The following is an 18,316-nucleotide window of genomic DNA, read 5'->3' on the forward strand; positions in this document are numbered from 1 at the left end:
CTCAAGTTGTGAGGCGCCGGCCCCCGAGGGAGGTTCCGGGGTTTGGCGCCGATGAGGAATTCCGTCCGGACGGGGGTCAGTTCGGACGGGATCTCCCCACGTGCTTGAGCCTCCTCGATACACCTAACGGAGTCAGGGCCCAGAGCTGTTTTTAGCGACTCGATGGCATCGGCCGCGCGGCGGACGTTGGCAGAATTTAGGCGCCGCGCCAGCGTGACTGGCGCCATCCAGCCCGCTCCTCCGCCATCGAGCAGGTCCCTGACCCTGGTCACCTCACCAGCCACAGCCCTCTCTTCCGACCGCCACATGAAGCCTCGGCCGTGGAGGTACGGATTCCCGAGCAGCGGCTCCTGCAGGACGGCCGCCACTCCAGCCGGCGGAGAGCTGCGCTTGGTGGAGACTTTGTTCCAGACCCTGATGAGTTCCCTGTAAAAGACAGGCAGCTCCCGGAGGGCGGTCCTGGCACCCCCCAAGTTCACAAACAGGAGCTGCGTGTCATAATTGAGGTCGAGCTGCTGGCGGAAGAAATACCTCGCCAGAGCACACCACCTAGGAGGGGGCTCGACGTAAAGGTATCTCTGCAGGGTCTGAAGACGGAAAGTCGCGAGCTGGGCGCTGACGCACACCAACGACTGACCGCCCTCCTCAAGCGGGAGACTCAAGACCGCGACAGAGACCCAGTGCTTCCTGTTGTTCCAGAAGAAGTCCACCAGCTTCTTCTGTATCTTGGCGACAAACGCAGGGGGAGGGGTCAAAGTGACCAGCCGGTACCACAGCATTGCGGCCACCAGCTGGTTTATGACTAGCGCTCGACCCCTGTAGGACAGCACTCGGAGCAGTCCTGTCCAGCGCCCTAGGCGAGCGGCGACCTTGGCCTCCAGCTCCTGCCAGTTCGCCGGCCAGGCTTCCTCGTCGGGGCTAAGGTAGACTCCCAGATAGAGGAGATGGGTCGTGCTCCAGGCAAAAGGCCTGAGCTCCTCCGGCAGGGAGTCCACCCGCCACTGACCCACCAGGAGTCCGGAACATTTCTCCCAGTTGATCCTGGCGGAGGACGCGGCCGAGTAAATCTCCTGGCACTCACGCATCCTCCGCAGGTCAGCGGGATCCTCTACCGCGAGGAGCACGTCATCGGCGTAAGCCGAGAGGACGACCTCCACGCCCGGCCCTTGCAGAGCCAGTCCCGTCAACCTCGTCCGCAAGAGGCGCAGGAAAGGCTCCACGCAAACGGCGTATAACTGGCCGGACATGGGGCATCCCTGGCGCACCCCTCTCCTAAAGCGAAGGGGCGCCGTCAAGGACCCGTTAACCTTAATCAGACACTCCGCGGCGGCGTACAAAAGTCGGATCCGGGCGACGAAATGCGTCCCGAACCCGAAAGCGCGCAGAGTTCCGAGCAGATAGTCGTGATCCACCCTGTCGAACGCCTTCTCTTGGTCGAGGGATAGGAAGGCGACCGACAGACCAGCCTCCTGGGAGCAATGGATGAGGTCCCGGACCAGATGGATGTTGTCGTGGATTGTCCGGCCCGGGACCGTGTATGACTGGTCGGGGTGGATCATGTGGTCCAGCACGGCACCAAGGCGAGCAGACATCGCCCTGGCGAAGATTTTGTAGTCCGTGCTGAGGAGGGAGACCGGGCGCCAGTTCTTAAGGAGGCGGAGATCGCCCTTCTTAGGCAGCAGGACGATGACTGCCCTGCGCCAAGAGAGGGGCATCTCCCCGGTCGCCAGACTTTCCCCCAGGACCCGCGCGTAGTCGCTCCCCAGGACGTCCCAGAACGCCCTGTGGAACTCCACGGTCAGCCCGTCCAGCCCCGGGGATTTTCCCCTCGAGAGCCGGGCGAGGGCACCGGTCAGCTCCGCCAGGCTTAGCGGAGCTTCCAGATTTTCGGCGCCCTCCGGGCCGACCTTCGGCAGGTCCTCCCACAAAACTCTACGCGCTTCCTCGCTGGACGGATCCGGAGAGAACAGAGCCCCGTAATATTCACGGACCCTGTTGTTGACGCCCTCCGGATCCGAGACGAGAGAGCCGTCGTCGGCCAGCAGCGTCAAGAGCTGCTTACGGACACTCTGCCTTTTTTCCAGCGAGTAGAAGAAGGGGGAGCCGCGGTCCAGATCCCGCAGGAACCGGATCCGCGACCTCACGAACGCGCCTCGGGACCCGACGAGCTGCAGGTCCTTCAGCGCGGCCTTCTTCGCTTCGTACACCGTCCGCAGGGCCGGGTCCTGGACGACTTGACCGAGACGGGCTTCCAGGTCGAGCACCTCTTTTTCTAGGCGCCCGACTCTGGCCGCCCGCCTCTTGGTCGACCCCCTCGCGTACTCTTGACAGAAGACGCGGACGTGAGCCTTGCCCACGTCCCACCATAGCCTCAAGGAGGGGAAGCCCCCCTGCTTCCTTCTCCAGTCGGACCAGAATCGACGGAACGAGTCCTGGAACCGCACGTCCTCCAGCAGCCGGTTGTTAAAGTGCCAGTACGCGGACCCCGTCCTCGCGCGGAGCGAAGCGAGCTCCGCCCACACCAGGTGGTGGTCCGAACACGGCACCGGCCGCATGGAGGCCGCCGGGACGCAGGAAACGTACGCCCGAGACACGTAAAGGCGGTCGACTCTAGACCATCCAACTCCAGGCCTCACCCAAGTAAAGGCGCTGGAGTCGGGGTGGAGATTTCGCCAGACGTCCACCAAGTCGAAGGACCCGACCAGGTCCCTCAACTTCTCCATCGCCGTCATGCACTGCGGGGCACCGGAGCGGTCCCTCGCCTCGAGGGTGCAGTTAAAATCCCCCCCGAGGACAATGCAGTCGCCGACGTCGACGGAGCCAAGAAGAGCGGACACCTCTTCAAAGAAGCGCGTTTGCTGCGGGCCGGGATGAGGGGCGTACACGTTCACGAGATGGAGCGGCACGTCCCCCAGGCGAACCGTTACGTGCAGCAAGCGGCCTGGCACGGGCTCCTCGACCCCCAAGATCTCCGGCTGAAAATGCGGGCCCAGCAAGATGGCCACCCCACTAGAAATGGCGGTGAGGTGGCTCATGCGGACCTCTCCTTGCCATTCCAGGAGCCACGTGGCTTCGTCTCCCGGAACGGTGTGGGTTTCTTGCAGGAAGCACACCGCATATTTCCCCTCCCGCAGGAGCGAAAAATTGTCAAATCTACGGCGTGCCCCTCTGCCGCCGTTGATGTTGAGGCTGGCTATGGTTATCTTCATGACAAAAGCATAGTGCAACCTCTTCCTTAACCTATTGTGGGGGAGGGAGCGGAGTCTTTTGTTGAACTCCGCTCCCTCCGCAGCCCAGCGAGGAGTCCCTCGAGCTCGCGCAGCTCAAGGTGCTGCTCCTTTGTCAAGGGCCCGCCCGCGGCCAAGGTTTTAACGGCGGCGCGGACGGACCCCTTGATCAGCTCCGGCTCGGACCATTTTTCCAGGGCCAGTCGGGCTTGGTCGCGGCGACCCCGGCTCTGGGCCAAAAAGTCCCGGAGTTCCTTTGCAGGAACGAGGAGGGCCTCAGCGGCGGCCGCGAGCAGATCCACCGCCTCCCTGGCGGTGGTCTCTAGGTCTTCACCCGCGTCCCCCACCGAGTCCCCGTCCTCCTCCGGGAGGTGGCCGCCAGCAGCCGGCCCATCGACCGCACAAGGTACGGCAAATGAACCGGCCGCTCCAACCGGCCCTGGCACTGCCCCGATCCCACCCCCAGGATCGTCGGCAGAGGAGTCCCCACTGGGCTCTTTTAAAAATGGTGCTGGGTCGGGAAATGACAGCGGAAGGGGTTCCCCCTCCGCCCCAGGAACCGGAGAACAAGGAGAGACCCGGCCATAGGAAATCCCCAGGCCCTCCAAGTGCTCCAGCTCCAAAGTAAGGGGCGAGGGTGGGTGTTCCTCCCCCTCCCCGCTGCCACCCCCCGGCCCAGCATCTACAGTGTCATAATTATTTGTTTCATTCTCTGCCGGGTCGAGCAAATCCCGGGGGAAGTTGGGTAATAGCTGGGCGGGCTCAGGTTCGGCCTTTTCGGCCTCGCCCGCCTCAGTCCCCGGGATGCCCGGCCCGGCGGCTACGCATTCCTCCGCGGTCCCCACGCCCCCCACGACAGGCAGATCTTCCACTCCATCCCCGGGAGGCAGAGGCTGGGCAGCCTCAACTGTCTCACCCTCCCCGGGGAAAGACTCCTCGCGCCTGCAGCGCAATTTGGGGGCGCTGGTGGGGGACGCGGGACACGCGGCGGGCACCGACTCCTCCGCGGAGGGATGTTGTTCCCCCTCCGCGTCATTGGGGCGGTGCCTCTTTTTGTTCCTGGGGGCGCGCGGAGTCAGGGAGACCTCCATGTCTGCCGAGGCCTCCCGCTCCGCCCCCCCCTTTTCCTTTTCTTGCCCGCGCCCGGGCCCCTCTGTGGTGTTGTTCAAGGGCTCGGGCACGGGCTCGGGGCACCCCGCGCTCGCCGGTGACGGGGTTGGGCTGAGCGCGGTGGTCAAATTATCCGGCGCACCGAGGGGACCCGCCTCTTGATGTTTTGTCTTCTTCCGCGCCTTCTTTCCGGTCGGACGCTCTCCCTCCCCCCCGCCGGAGGCCCTGAAAACAAAGGCCTCCGACGATGCCCGCGCACCCATGGCTCCCGGCACGCGGACGCAACTAGGGGGAGGGGTGGCGGCAGCGCCAGCCTTGGCCGCCTTCGGTGGTTTGGCGGCCTTGGAGGCGGGGCAGTTCTTACGAACATGCCCCACCTCCCTGCAGGCATGGCACCGCACGCCGTCCGACGTCCAGAAGACGCGGTAGGCAGTCCCCTCGTGCACCACATTAAAGTGCCCTTCTGTCATGTCCTCCCGCGCCAGCCGGACAAAGAGCTGGCGGCGGAAGGAGAACACGTGGCGCAGGCTGTTCTCCCTGAGGCCGAGCGGTATGGGGTTGATCCCCGACCTTACCTCCCCCAGTTGGTGTAGGTGAGGGAGGAGGAGCTCAGCGGGAACAAAGGGCGGGACGTTTGAAATGATGACCCTCTGCGCGGTGGCCTCGAGAGGGTCCACCGGCAGGAACGTCCCGCCCACCGTGAGCCCCTTTTCAAGGGCCAGGGACACCGCCCGCTCCGACCCCAGGAAGAACACGGCCTTCCCAGACATCTTGGAGGCTGCGACAATGGCCGAGGGGCCGACTACCCCAGCCATCGCCCGCACGCACTCCTCGATGCTCATTGTGGGGTGAGTGTAGCTCTTGACCCCGTGTTTTTTAGTTATAAGTCTGAACGGTGGCAGGGCAGCGGGTGGCGCAGGAGGTGCCGTGGATGTGGACACCGCCTGCGCATACGTCCTTGCTGGCCCTGCCACCGGCGTGGATGGGGTCGCCATCACGGGGTCCCTTTAAGGGCCACACCCACCCCAAAGTCACAGGCCTTAATGGTCTTTATTAGGCCTCTTGTAGATTGACTGAGCAGAGGAGCCCTTAATGAGGTACCTCTCCCCTCGTTGGCAATTGGGGAGGGGCCTTGCTCCCTCTGCTCAGTTGTCTTAAATGTTTTTTTTTTTTAATTAAATTTGGAAGGAAGGGCTCTCAGAGAGAGAGGGGAGAAACAGAGTAGCAGAGAAAGAGAGAGGGGGGTGGGAAGGGGGGGGGGCTGCGAGGGCAGGTCTCCCCTCGCAGCTGTGGGTGGGTGCACTCCCCAGATGGCAAAACACAAAAGTCTTTGGGGTGGTCTTCAGGTGCGGGGAGAAGATGTCTTCACCTGGGGTAGCTGGAGCCACCAGGCACTCCTAACGATCTTTAATTGGGTGATTAATAACAATCTTTAGCCTGGTAGCTCCAGCTATCCCAGGCTAGGCAAATGTGGGGGGTGGGGGGGGTTCCAATTGTGGGGGGGGGCCTAGTTGTAAGCACGGCCCCCACGCACACTACCACACACACACACACCCCCCGCGATGTTCCGGCCCTCAGTGGTCTTCTTTCCTCCCCCCACCGATACAACAAAGTCTGTTTGGGGAAATGCACCCACACCCACCTGTAGAAATGTTGAGTCTCCCTCCTTCCACACTGGATGGTTGTTTGTCTTTTCCCCCTCTCTCCAACTCCTTGCAGAAATGATAAATTTGTTGCAAAGTTTTCTGCTTTCTCCTCCTCTCCCTCTGGATTAAAGTTGAAGGTGAAGCCCCTTCCTTCCTTCTCTTCCTGGGCTGGTCTCAGGGCTCTACAGGCAGGAGCTCAAGTTGCTAGCTGCTTCCCTCACTGCTCACAGCTCCAACTGAGCAGGACACGCCTCTACTGCTGCACAATTGGTCCTTGTGCATGAATCCCAAAGTTAGTTTGCAGGTGCAGCAGGTAATCAGGAAGGCGAATGGAATGTTGGCCTTCATTGCAAGAGGAATGGAGTACAAAAGCAGGGAGGTCCTGCTGCAACTGTACAGGGTATTGGTGAGGCCGCACCTCGAGTACTGCGTGCAGTTTTGGTCACCTTACTTAAGGAAGGATATACTAGCTTTGGAGGGGGTACAGAGACGATTCACTAGGCTGATTCCGGAGATGAGAGGGTTACCTTATGATGATAGATTGAGTAGACTGGGTCTTTACTCGTTGGAGTTCAGAAGGATGAGGGGTGATCTTATAGAAACATTTAAAATCATGAAAGGGATAGACAAGATAGAGGCAGAGAGGTTGTTTCCATTGGTAGGGGAGACTAGAACTAGGGGGCACAGCCTCAAAATACGGAGGAGCCAATTTAAAACCGAGTTGAGAAAGAATTTCTTCTCCCAGAGGGTTGTGAATCTGTGGAATTCTCTGCCCAAGGAAGCAGTTGAGGCTAGCTCATTGAATGTTTTCAAGTCAAAGATAGATAGATTTTTAACCAATAAGGGAATTAAGGGTTATGGGGAGAGGGCGGGTAAGTGGAGCTGAGTCCACGACCATATCAGCCATGATCTTATTGAATGGCGGAGCAGGCTCGAGGGGCTAGATGGCCTACTCCTGTTCCTAATTCTTATGTTCTTATGTACATCGAGGCTTTTTCCCCAATATCCCGTATACGTACTTATTCTCCCGACACACACGGGGCACTAGCGCAGCGATGCATGACAATTTAAGTCATCCAAATGGTCAAAACAGCAGCGAAACCGTAAGTTTTAGCACGGCTGCAAAACCATTGGCAATGTTGTGCATCTCGTTTTACACCCCAAAAGAATCATCATTTTGCACCCTGTCGGGGCACTCAATGGGGCACAAATCAGCCGAAAATCCAGCCCAATAAATGCCAAGGATCCCCTAAGCCTATTTTAATAGCCTTCTCAATTTGTCCTGCCACCTTCAAAGAGTTGTGTGCGTACACCCCCGGGTCTTGCTGTTCCTGCACCTCCTTTAAAATTGCATCATTTTGTTTTATTGCCTCTGCTCATTCTTCCTACCAAAATGAATCACTTTGCACTGCTCTGTGTTAAAATTTATCTACCATGTGTTTACCCATTTCAGCAGTCTGTCGATATCCTCCTGAAAACTGTTACTATCCTTCTCATCGTTTACGACATTTCCAAGTTTCATATCATCTGCAAATGGTTTAATTATACCCTGTATGCCCAAGTCATTAATATATATGAAGAACAGCAGTGGTCCCAACACTGACTCCTGGGAGACATCACTGCACACTTCACACTAGTCTGAAAAACAACCATTCACCACCACTCTCTGCTTTCTTCCCTTCGCCAAATTTGTGTTCACGCAGCCACTGCCCCATTTAACCCATGAGTTTCAATTTTGCAAACAAGTCTACTATGTAATACTTTATGAAATGCCTTTTGAAAGTCCATATACACAATATCAACCCTCTCTGTTACTTCATCAAAGACATTCGTGTTCACTTGCATAACACTGGTGCATAAAATGCAGGATTAGCCTAGGGCCAGCATTTCCAAAAATTCCACCATCACCAGATTGCCATCCAAAAGACCACTAAGATTCTCAAATTATCGGCGGCAAAAAATTCCATTAAAAAAAGAAAAAAATTCGCCCGGCGAAAAAATATTGGACCCAGCACCCCGATTCATGCGGAAAATGGAATTTTGGGACAATTGGGCAGTTCTTAAAAAAAAAATGGCCGATAATTACTAAAATTTATACCGAGGCTGTGGGTTGGGCCTAGGAGGAGAAAAATACAAAAAATATTTTTTCAAAAAAAGTAGAATAAAAAAATCAGATAAACATTCTCAGGACACTTTTCACCTCAATCATTGTCAGAGAATTTTAAAATAATGAGTAAAAACCCATTTAATTACCATTTTTTGCAGGGCTACTTACCTACCACCCAGCACCGCTGCTTCTCGTGGACGTTTTTTTTTCAACTTACCTGTGAGTCACCGCTGAACCAAAAATCGGGCGATGGCGGTCTATGGACGGTGCACGCTGGCGGTTCGCTCCCCAGCGGTATTTCGAAACCGCCGGCGGAACTCAGCTGTGGAAATTTTTGCCGACCCGGTTCTTACCCAAAACGACCAATACCGCCGAGAAACCGAGTGGCAATTGAGTGGAAATTCTAGCCCTAGGTGTTTAGAATGAGATCCAAGGGGCTCAATTTTCCCCAGTGATCTGCGCCGTTTTTTTGGTGCTTGCCGCTTTATTTGGCCTAAATTAAAATATCCAAGTTTCCCCAAAGATTGTGCGCCAGCGTAACTCAGATAGTTACGATTTTTGTAGGTTCGATTTTTTTTGTGTCATTGGGGCTAACCTTATGTTTGCGTTTTTCACATTTATGCAAGTTTGGCCAACTTACATTTTTCTAGGACGGCGTATGTGACCACTCTCAAAAAACCTTCTGGGCACTTAAAAGCAGCGTACATTAAAAAATCGCCGCAGAAAAACGCTATTGGAGGGAATCAAGAACACAAATATACATCATGAAGCTTAAATTTTTCAAACTTAAAACACAGAAAATGGAAGGTAATGTAATTCTTTAATTTTGGATTTTTTTTCAAAGTGCCATGCCACCACCAAATGTCTCCAAAGCGGGCTCGAGGGTTGGAGCGTCAGCAGGCAGAATCGGTCCCTCGCCCAGACACAGGGGCTCTGTGCTCGGCTTCAAAATAAGTCCGGGGGGTGTGTGGGGGTGTGTGGAAGCCAAACTGAAGGGATGAGAACCATTACACGATGCAGCAGCACTCGAGCCCACTGACGAGACGTTCGGTCGGTAGTGGGGTGTTATTTTGAAAAAAATCTAAAATTAAAGAATTGCATTAGATTTCATTGCCCCACATGCCCTCATTGGAATGCCTAGCTTCCCATTCTAAGCAAGCGTATTGTGCATGCGCAGACCTGGGTGTGGTCCATACTAGGGCGTTGATCTTGGGGAGAGAGAGAACAAAAAAGCTTGTCCTGCTGTTTTGAGCTTCTTGCAAAGGTACAATTTAATCATGGGGGCAATACTGACAATGCCATACTCGTGCAAGCCTTCTGCATGATGGTGCTGCGGAGGTGACGATTGATTTGACATCATCGCATGATGAACCACAGAGCATGTAGGATGATTGTAGGAGGCCTTACCCACATTGAGTGTATTTGAGATACACGTTCATACCTGCACCTGAGTGATGCAGACTGTGTCAGAAGGCTGCGTTTCTGCAAAGAAGTTGTAACCAAGATCTGTAAGTTAGTAAAAGCAGACCTGCAACCTAGAAGCGTCAGCAGGACTGTTTTGTCAGTTGAAGTGAAGGTTACAGCTGCACTTTCATTCTATGCATCTGGATCATTCCAGGTGACAACTGGGGATGTGTGCACCATTTCTCAACATGCAACACATATCTGCATTTGGCAGGTGACTGCTGCACTCTATGTCCAGAGGAATGACTACCTAAAGTTCCCCATGACCGCCTAGGCAATGCGTGAAAGGGCTGTGGGCTTCTCCAGGATTGCTGGCTTCCCAAAGGTACAGGGCTGCATTGATTGTACCCACATCGCCTTGCGAGCACATTTGAAGGATTCCAAGATGTACAGGAATAGAAAAGGCTTCCACTCCGTTAATGTGCAGCTCGTGTGTGATACCATGCATATCATCATGTCAGTTGATGCGAGATACCCTGCGAGCACCCATGATGCGTTCATCCTACGCGGGAGCACCATCTCTGCCATGTTTCAGCAGCAGCCAGAAGGGCAGAGCTGGCTGCTGGGAAACAAAGTGTATGGCCTCACCACCTGGTTCATGACGCCCTATGCATAACCCAGACGGAAGCTGACCGGGAATACAACATGTGGCACATTGCGATGTGCAGCATAATCGAGAGGACCATTGGCATCTTCAAACAGAATTTCCGATGCCTGGACCATTCCGGAGGCTACTTGCAATACTTCCCTGAGATTGTCGGTCAGTTCACTGTTGTGTGCTGCATGCTGCATAACTTAGCCATCATGAGGCAGCAGCAACTGGTAGTGGAAGAAGAAGACCCACCTACGGTGAGAGTGCCTGATAATGATTTGGAAGCTGCAGGTGACGAGCAGGAGGAGGAGGAGCTGGAGGAGGATGATGACGAGGATCAGGAGACCATGCAAGTGCCTGAGGCCAGAGCACGACATCGAAGGAGGGCGGGCCATCGTGCTCCTTTAATGATTGCTCGAGCCTTGCACCAGCAGCTCATCCATGAACGCTTTACTGATGCCTGAGGGCTCAGCAACAACTATACCACATAGACATGTTTATTTTTTGCAGTTATCCATAAATGTTGTGTTGTGTTAATGGAACATGATTCAGTTTTAATGTAAAATATATTTTATTGAAAAGTTTGCAATGTACTTCACTTTAGTGCAATAAAATAATTCTTCTATCAAACTTTACTTTAATATGACTCTTTAAGATCACTTAAAAACTTTAAGATCACTTATAAACTTAAAAAGTTACAAAACTTACAAAACAATTTCAATTTGAAAAAACTTACACTCTAAGATCACTTAAAAACTTTAATATCACTTTTTAGTTGTAAATTGAAATAACTTACAAAAAACTTTCAATTTGAAAACAGTTACAACAGTAACACCAACAACAACAACAACAGCAGCAAAGAAAGGCTGCACCCATCTCTCATCCACATCTCGGTGAATGTGCACTTCTTCATGGGGGTGGAGTGGGGGCGGCCCGGCTTGGTGCGGGGATTGCCTTGGGAGTGGCAGTTGATTGGCCTGGCTGTGTTCCCTTATTGCAGCAGCTACCTCACACATGCCCTCCCTGAAATTACCTCCTTCATTTCCTGTGTCATTACTGCTATTTAGAAACATAGAAACATAGAAAATAGGTGCAGGAGTAGGCCATTCGGCCCTTCTAGCCTGCACCGCCATTCAATGAGTTCATGGCTGAACATGCAACTTCAGTACCCCATTCCTGCTTTCTCACCATACCCCTTGATTCCCCTAGTAGTAAGGACTTCATCTAACTCCTTTTTGAATATATTTAGTGAATTGGCCTTAACAACTTTCTGTGGTAGAGAATTCCACAGGTTCACCACTCTCTGGGTGAAGAAATTCCTCCTCATCTCGGTCCTAAATGGCTTCCCCCTTATCCTTAGACTGTGTCCCCTGGTTCTGGACTTCCCCAACATTGGGAACATTCTTCCTGCATCTAACCTGTCTAACCCCGTCAGAATTTCGCCTGACAGTCCCATTACCTTATCACCCACCCCACTGACAGTGTGCACGAGTGATCGGGTAAGGTCATTGGTCTCCACACCCAATGCCATCATCTGAACCACATCTGTTGCACCCTGCATCTCAAGAGAGCGTGGTCGATTTCTCCTTCCCCTCACCCTGGGTCTGCCTCATGGCACCCCTCCAGTAGGAGGCGCAGGCTGGGACGGTGGGGCCCTGGCTGTTCCATGCTGCATCCCACCAGCTCTGGGCCCTCGGACGGTGGGGCCCTGGATGTTACATGCTGCATCCCACCACCACTGCGAGGCGCAAGCTGGGACAATAGGGCCCTGAATGTTCCATGCTGCATCCCACCAGCACTGGGACCCGCAACCTCGGAACTTGGGAAACCATGGAATGTTGCACCAGAACTTAATGCACTATACATGGATGGGGACGGGGTGAAACCATAGAATGTCGCACCAGAACTCATGGAAGTGTTTGGCAACACGAAATCCTGTACCGTGGCCTCAACCATATTAAGTTCAACATTCTGATTTTTATACATCTCCATGCTCCCCACACCCCCCCCCCCCCCCGGCCCCCCAAAAAGTTTTTCTCCAGGTAGGACCCATCAAAGCAGCGACCCTCTCTTCCAAGGCTGTTAGTTGGTGCAGATTTGGCGGGCCTCCTCCTGTTCGAGTTCGTTCCCTTTTGTTGTGGGCCAATTTCTTCTGCAAAGATGAAAATATAACTTTTTAGAGAGGGTGTCTTTCTGCTGAGTGGGACATATACAGATGGTCACATTTACAATTGCAATTGCATTGAAAAATGAAAATATTACTTATACTAATACATGACCAAGGTCCTGCCATTTCTTTTTACACTGGCTTCCAGATCTCGTGGTATTCACCACTGCGCAGTAATCTTCTGCAACTTGGTTCCAGCGTTTCTTCATTTCTTTGGGTGGCACTTTTGTGCGACCTCTGTTGCTGGTATGCAGCTCCTGCCATCTCTGCTCAATGACATTAATTAGTGTCTCCACTTTGTCATGCAAGAAATGTTTTGTTCTTGGTGCACGTTGTTGTTTTGCTGTGTTGAATTGACACTCAGTGATTTTTCAAAACACACAGTCCTTATTTTGCATGCAGCAATGATTTTCACCTATGCAGCACTCCTTCTGGAAGTTTAGCAGCAACACAGAGCACTCACAGATTCCAACAGCTGATTTCTTCCACAGTTCTCCTCACAGCACTCCTTCAGGCACCAAAAATCACTGAGTAGGCTTTCCACTCCTTCAGACACCAAAAATCAATGAGAAGGCTTTCCCTTTAAAAATGGCCGATTGCCAATGTTAATTCCCCCATTGCGCATGCGCAACATTGCCGGCACTGTTACAGATGCTGGGCCCTAGCCCCGCCCCCCGCTGGCTCTCTTTCAGCAGCACGGTCCTAGCTCCGCCCCCCACTGTGCTTGCCACGCCACGCCAAGGCCTAGGATGGTCCACGGAGCAGGGAGAATACGGAGCTACATTTTCGGCGCCGTTTTAGGAGCAGAGAGTGGGCGCACCTCAGGTAAGTGCGCCGAAAAAACCAGAGGGCCAAATTTGGGCCCAATATCATAAACCAAATGCTGAGAGCATCTTGCATATTTCTTAGCTGAATCAATTCTAAACCTAGTCTGAAATTATAATATTGTAATAATGTCATAACCAAATGCTGAGAGCATGTTACAGCCTAAATTCCCTTCAGTCACCATTTTAAAGAATGATGTGTATAGTTTATTTCAAGAAATTATTCTGATTTTACCATTGTGTCACATGACAAAAAGTCTACTATTTATAAAACAATTTCAGATTAAGATTAGAATTGGGTCAGATAAAGAATCTGTAGCAATTTGTTTTGGTGAATGTTTGTAGTCACTAAAGCAAAGGAAGTTGGTGCTTAACACTTCTCTTTGATGGTAACCAGTGTCAAAGACTCCCAGTTCAGATTAAACATGGCCAGCTTTAGCACAAAGCTCCCTTTTACTCTGTCCCAACAATGTACTTTAGTCTCAGTTTTGAAGACTATCTTGACAGCCATTTTCCATTTCCCACACCAAACATCCTTCGACCCTCCCTGTATAAGGCTGGTTACATAAGGGGAAATTCCACAATCCTGTGTTACAAGCAGGGAAGCCAGGGTGGAAGAGAGTGCAGGTCAGAGATAGGGCTACAGTACTAACTGGCACTCTCAGTGTGGTTCTCTGCTGGAAGGGAAGAATCATATCAAGCATTATCCCCTAAATACCAAATTAGGAGCAGTTTTGTGCTGAGGGGCCAACCCACTAGAAAATGGATTGAGACTAGGGGGTGGAAATTGGACAGGGTTGTTCCCATTTTCTGGGTGACCATGAGCGTTAGGGGGAAGAATATCAGGTTGTAATCTCTCACATCCAATCTCCCCCGGAAGTGTGCTGGCATGGGCACTCGCCTGAAGCAGGCATTAGGTGTCTTGAATATGCAAATGGGGAGACTAGCGTCAGTTTTAGGACCCCGATGCAAAATTGGTCATCAGCTGCAAGCTGTCTACCCTACCCAGTTGTTCCAGGTCTTCAGCAGCCTAACCAGCAGCCCTTAAACGAACCACTGGAGGCCGACCACTAAAAGATGAGGAAAGTTTTTAAGACATAATTTCTATGGCGCCTGGAAGAGCAGGAGTTCTCCTGATTCCACAGAAACACAGCAGGCTTCTGCTGGCCCAGACTCCCCCGCCCCCCCCGCATCGACTCCCCCCCACTCCCATCGGCTCCCCCACCCCCAGGACCTACCTGCAGGCTGGCTCAGTGCACAGCTGACTAAAGTTCCCAAGGCTCCAAACTGTAAGCTGCACCAAAAACCCAATTGCTGTCCACAGCTCGCCGATTTCATGCAGTTCATGCCCGAGTGTCAATTTCGATCGGGCCTCGGGCCACGTGAAATTTCCCTGCCCATTTCACGCGGAAACCGACACTACTCGAATTTCTCCCCTTGGACCCTTACAGCCAGCAGAGAGAGAAAGCCTTCGTCCTACCAGTGCAGAGGCATGAACTGAGAAATAATACACCTCTATATGTATTTCAAGGCATTTCAATGCAAAGCATTTCAAAGTTGAATGTAAGATCTGCTTACTAGATCTGACTCCAAGATTTTTTTAAATGTACCTAGAGCTTAAAAGGAAAATCATTTTCCAACACTGAATCTGGTGACAGCCATTGGCTAGGGTAGTGTTACTACTCTAACAGACAGGTGCACACATTCCAACACTGATGCATGCTGACTGTGCTACAGGAACACATGCACTTCCGGGGTACATTGGGTGTGAGAGATTGTGACCTGATATTCTTCCCCCCCCCCCCCCAACGCACAGTGTCACAGGAAGCTTGCTGTGCAGGCTCTGCTCGGGTCATTTCTGGTGGATGAACAACAAGAACATTTTTATTCTCGATAGTGTTGATGGGGCAGTGTTTTATGTTGTAGAGCAATGACATTTACTGCTTCTGTTCCTGAAACTTTTAATCTCAAGTCCTTCTTCATGTCAAGGATGTTTAGGAGCTAAACTACAGGGTAAGAAAATTGGGGCACAGAATGTAATCTGTTACTACATTAAGCATTTTTCCTATTGAACAGGGCTAAAAATGAATGCTGCTTGAGTGGACCAAGAGCATCAAGTTCACAACTGTGGGAAATATGTCCAGCTGTCTCCAGTCGGACCCAGATACGAATACAATAAGCGACATTGACAAACATCACAGCTTTCCTTTACATGGAACAAGTTCATTGGCCTTTCTTCTCCAAGAAAATGCAACCACCTTTGAACATATGTAGAGTAAACCAGTACTTATAAAATGATACATGTATGTGTCATTGTCTTAGTTTGTATTTGCCACCTTAAAGTGCACTTGTGAAAGTTGTATATTTGTGGTAATCATATTGCCCAGGCTGCATCCTTCAGTTGAAATGTCAAAAGCTGACAGTTCACATTTTATTCCTCACTGGAATGCAGTTTTTTTTTAAATTAAATTTGTTTTCAGGATGTGGCGAGGCCCATCCCTAGTTGCCCTGAGAAGATAGTTGAGGCCACTTCAGAGGGCATATAGAGTCAACCACATCTTGTGGGACTGGAGTCTCATGTGGGCCAGACCTAGTGGAGCTGCAGGTTTCTTACCTGAAGGACATTCGTGAACCAGTTGAATTTTTACAGCTAGGACAAAAGCCTCTGTTTTATATTTTTCTGCTTCTTACATTTTAATATTAAAACAATTGTATACGAAGTGCATAAATAATAATTATAAATATATTTTTCAGATTTTGTATTTTTTTTATGTTGATTTGAAGTGTTTAACTGAAGTATTTGTGAATCATCGATATGAGGGCAGAAACCTCGACCAGTGCTGTTCAACCTTCGGAAATCTTAACACATTCATTCCAAGTTCCTTTCTGCACTACTTTAATGTAGATGTTAAACTGCCAGTATTAAAATAGTGCAGAAAGTAATTTAATAGAAGTACTTCAAGTGTTATTGGAAGAGCAGTAATCGTAATTTCTACCATGTAGATTTCTATTTAATATCAATCCAGATGATGTATCTCTGGCGTCAACTCCATTTTTCTGAATGGAGGTAGCCCTGCAGGGAGCGAGACTCAGAAGCTATTTGAACTGAGGTGCCATCACGGCAGGGCATGTGCTCTCAGCCAGAGACACATCTGCACACATGCACCTCCAGCAGGGATCACATATAGTGATCAGGTGAGCAGGAACCATCACCAATTCTTTTTCCTCTGCCTAGTCTTGGTACTGTGAGGCTCCTGTGGCTGGCTGCATTCAGCTAACACAGCACACACCAGAATCAAATCTCGGATCATACTGCTGTGTCCTGGCCGCTTTGCTGTAAGGTATAAGAAACCAGTCTTTGCCCAGGGAGTTCTGCACTGCGTTGTATAGCAAATATTTTAAATAGATATTGTTTCAAACTTGTGATCTGTGCTCAAAAAATAAAGGCAATTATTTTGACAATCTGTTGGTAAATGCATTTTTCTGTAGGGTAAAGAACAACTGCTCATCAACACACTTTATAGGACAGAACATTTCTAGTCTCAACCCTATCCTTTGAAGAGTGCATACATACAGAGTTTAAGAGGGTGAAATTGGAGAGTGAGTCACTTGGTGCATTCTGTTCCTAAAGTTATTAATATGTCCCAAGAAATTTTGGTTTAAGGGGATATGTAGGGGGAGAAATAGGGGCAGTAACAGTTGGGAGGTGCGAGACTTAGAGCCAGGCGACTGGCAGAATACCGGGCTGAGCGATCGCAGCCAGGACTCCGCGAAGAAATCACATCAGGAGCGGCAATAAGAAGGCAAGTTATTTTTTTCACTCAGCCACCTCACCTCCAATGTTCGCCCCGGTAGTGACCGGCTGCCCGAGAAGCATCTCCTACAGCTGCCGGTGTTTTCACCCGGCGCTGCTGCAGGGGACGGAAGTGGATTTCGGGCCCGGGGTGCTAAGTCTGTGCCAATGTTTTTACCCAGGTGAATCACCTAGTCTAATCCCTCTCTGCTGCTTGTTCCCCCATAAACAGCATTCGAACATGTTAAAATACAGTTTTATCACTGGTGGAGGGAAATGGCTGTGGTGGTGTCTGTGGCTATTTTTCAGCAGAGTTGAACCCTGTTTGCCCACAAACTCAAAACGATTTCACCATTCACTAGTTTCCAATACTAATTAATTTGGTTGAGTTCAGCGAGATATGAAAGATAATTATCAAAATGGTAATTTTCACTCTTCAACAGTAGCTGTTGATTGCTGTGGAGATTCCATTAGCAACCTTTTATCACCAGATGATGTACTTGACATCAAGGACTTCTATGCACTTGCAATTCCAGATAGCCGTTAACACACAGAAAATTTCTCTTCTACTTAATCACTGGTCAAAACCCAATTTTATGAAATGTAATTTTGTTTCTCACATTTTCTTCTTATCTCCAGAAGGTAATTAATACTTGAGCCTAGATAATGATTGCTTGAAAACAGGGAAAGTTCACTTGTAACCAAGCCCTATCCTGCCCTCACCCGATGCCCTGATGCACCTACTTTCACTAGGACACCTAGCCCATGGCCACGGAGGTACCCCCACCACCATTCTTTCTGTGATCAACTAAATCACCGCAGGCCGGAATCTGAATCCGAGGCCTCTTTGTTCTATATCATACTTCAGACTGCATTTACCCATGGAGCCACCAGGGGAACAAAATCTATTTTTTAAATGAAACTTAAGTTGGTATTTAAGAATAAATTCTATGAGGTCCCACGTCCAATGGTGATGCGAAGGGTGGGTGAGATGTACAAAAGACCAGAGTCAGATGAATAGAGTATTCATGGAGGACGTAGGGTAGGATGAAGTTTCACAGATGAGATAGGGAGTCCATGGAGGGATTGAAAGGCAAAGATGAGGATTTTATATGTGGGATGTAGGGGCACACTGATGATGGTGTTGATGAGGGATCATGGAACATGATACCGGCACCAGAGTTCTGGACAAGTTTATGGAGAGTGGAGGATGGGAAGAAAGCAATGAATTAGTCTAGACTGAGCATGACGAGGGCATGGATAAGAAGTTCAACAGTGAAGGAATGGAGGTGGGGCAGAGGTGGGAAACATTGCAAGGGTGAAAGTTTTACGAGAGAGGATATGGGGTCTGAAAGTCAGTTCAAGGTTGACCAAGGCGTGGTACAT

At 51.0% G+C, this 18,316-nt stretch overlaps 1 protein-coding gene across 1 annotated transcript in view; it reads left to right on the plus strand.

The window, feature by feature from the left end:
- Positions 1-15,368, plus strand: part of LOC139278859 (NLR family CARD domain-containing protein 3-like) — a 228,282-nt gene extending 212,914 nt beyond the window's left edge. Inside the window, exon 14 of the mRNA XM_070898061.1 lies at positions 15,214-15,368. The gene's annotated coding sequence lies outside the window, so the exon portion shown is untranslated. The remainder of the gene's footprint in view (positions 1-15,213) is intronic.
- Positions 15,369-18,316: the final 2,948 nt, after the last annotated feature.

The sequence above is a fragment of the Pristiophorus japonicus genome, chromosome 13, assembly GCF_044704955.1.
Source record: "Pristiophorus japonicus isolate sPriJap1 chromosome 13, sPriJap1.hap1, whole genome shotgun sequence".
Classification (NCBI taxonomy): domain Eukaryota; kingdom Metazoa; phylum Chordata; class Chondrichthyes; family Pristiophoridae; genus Pristiophorus; species Pristiophorus japonicus.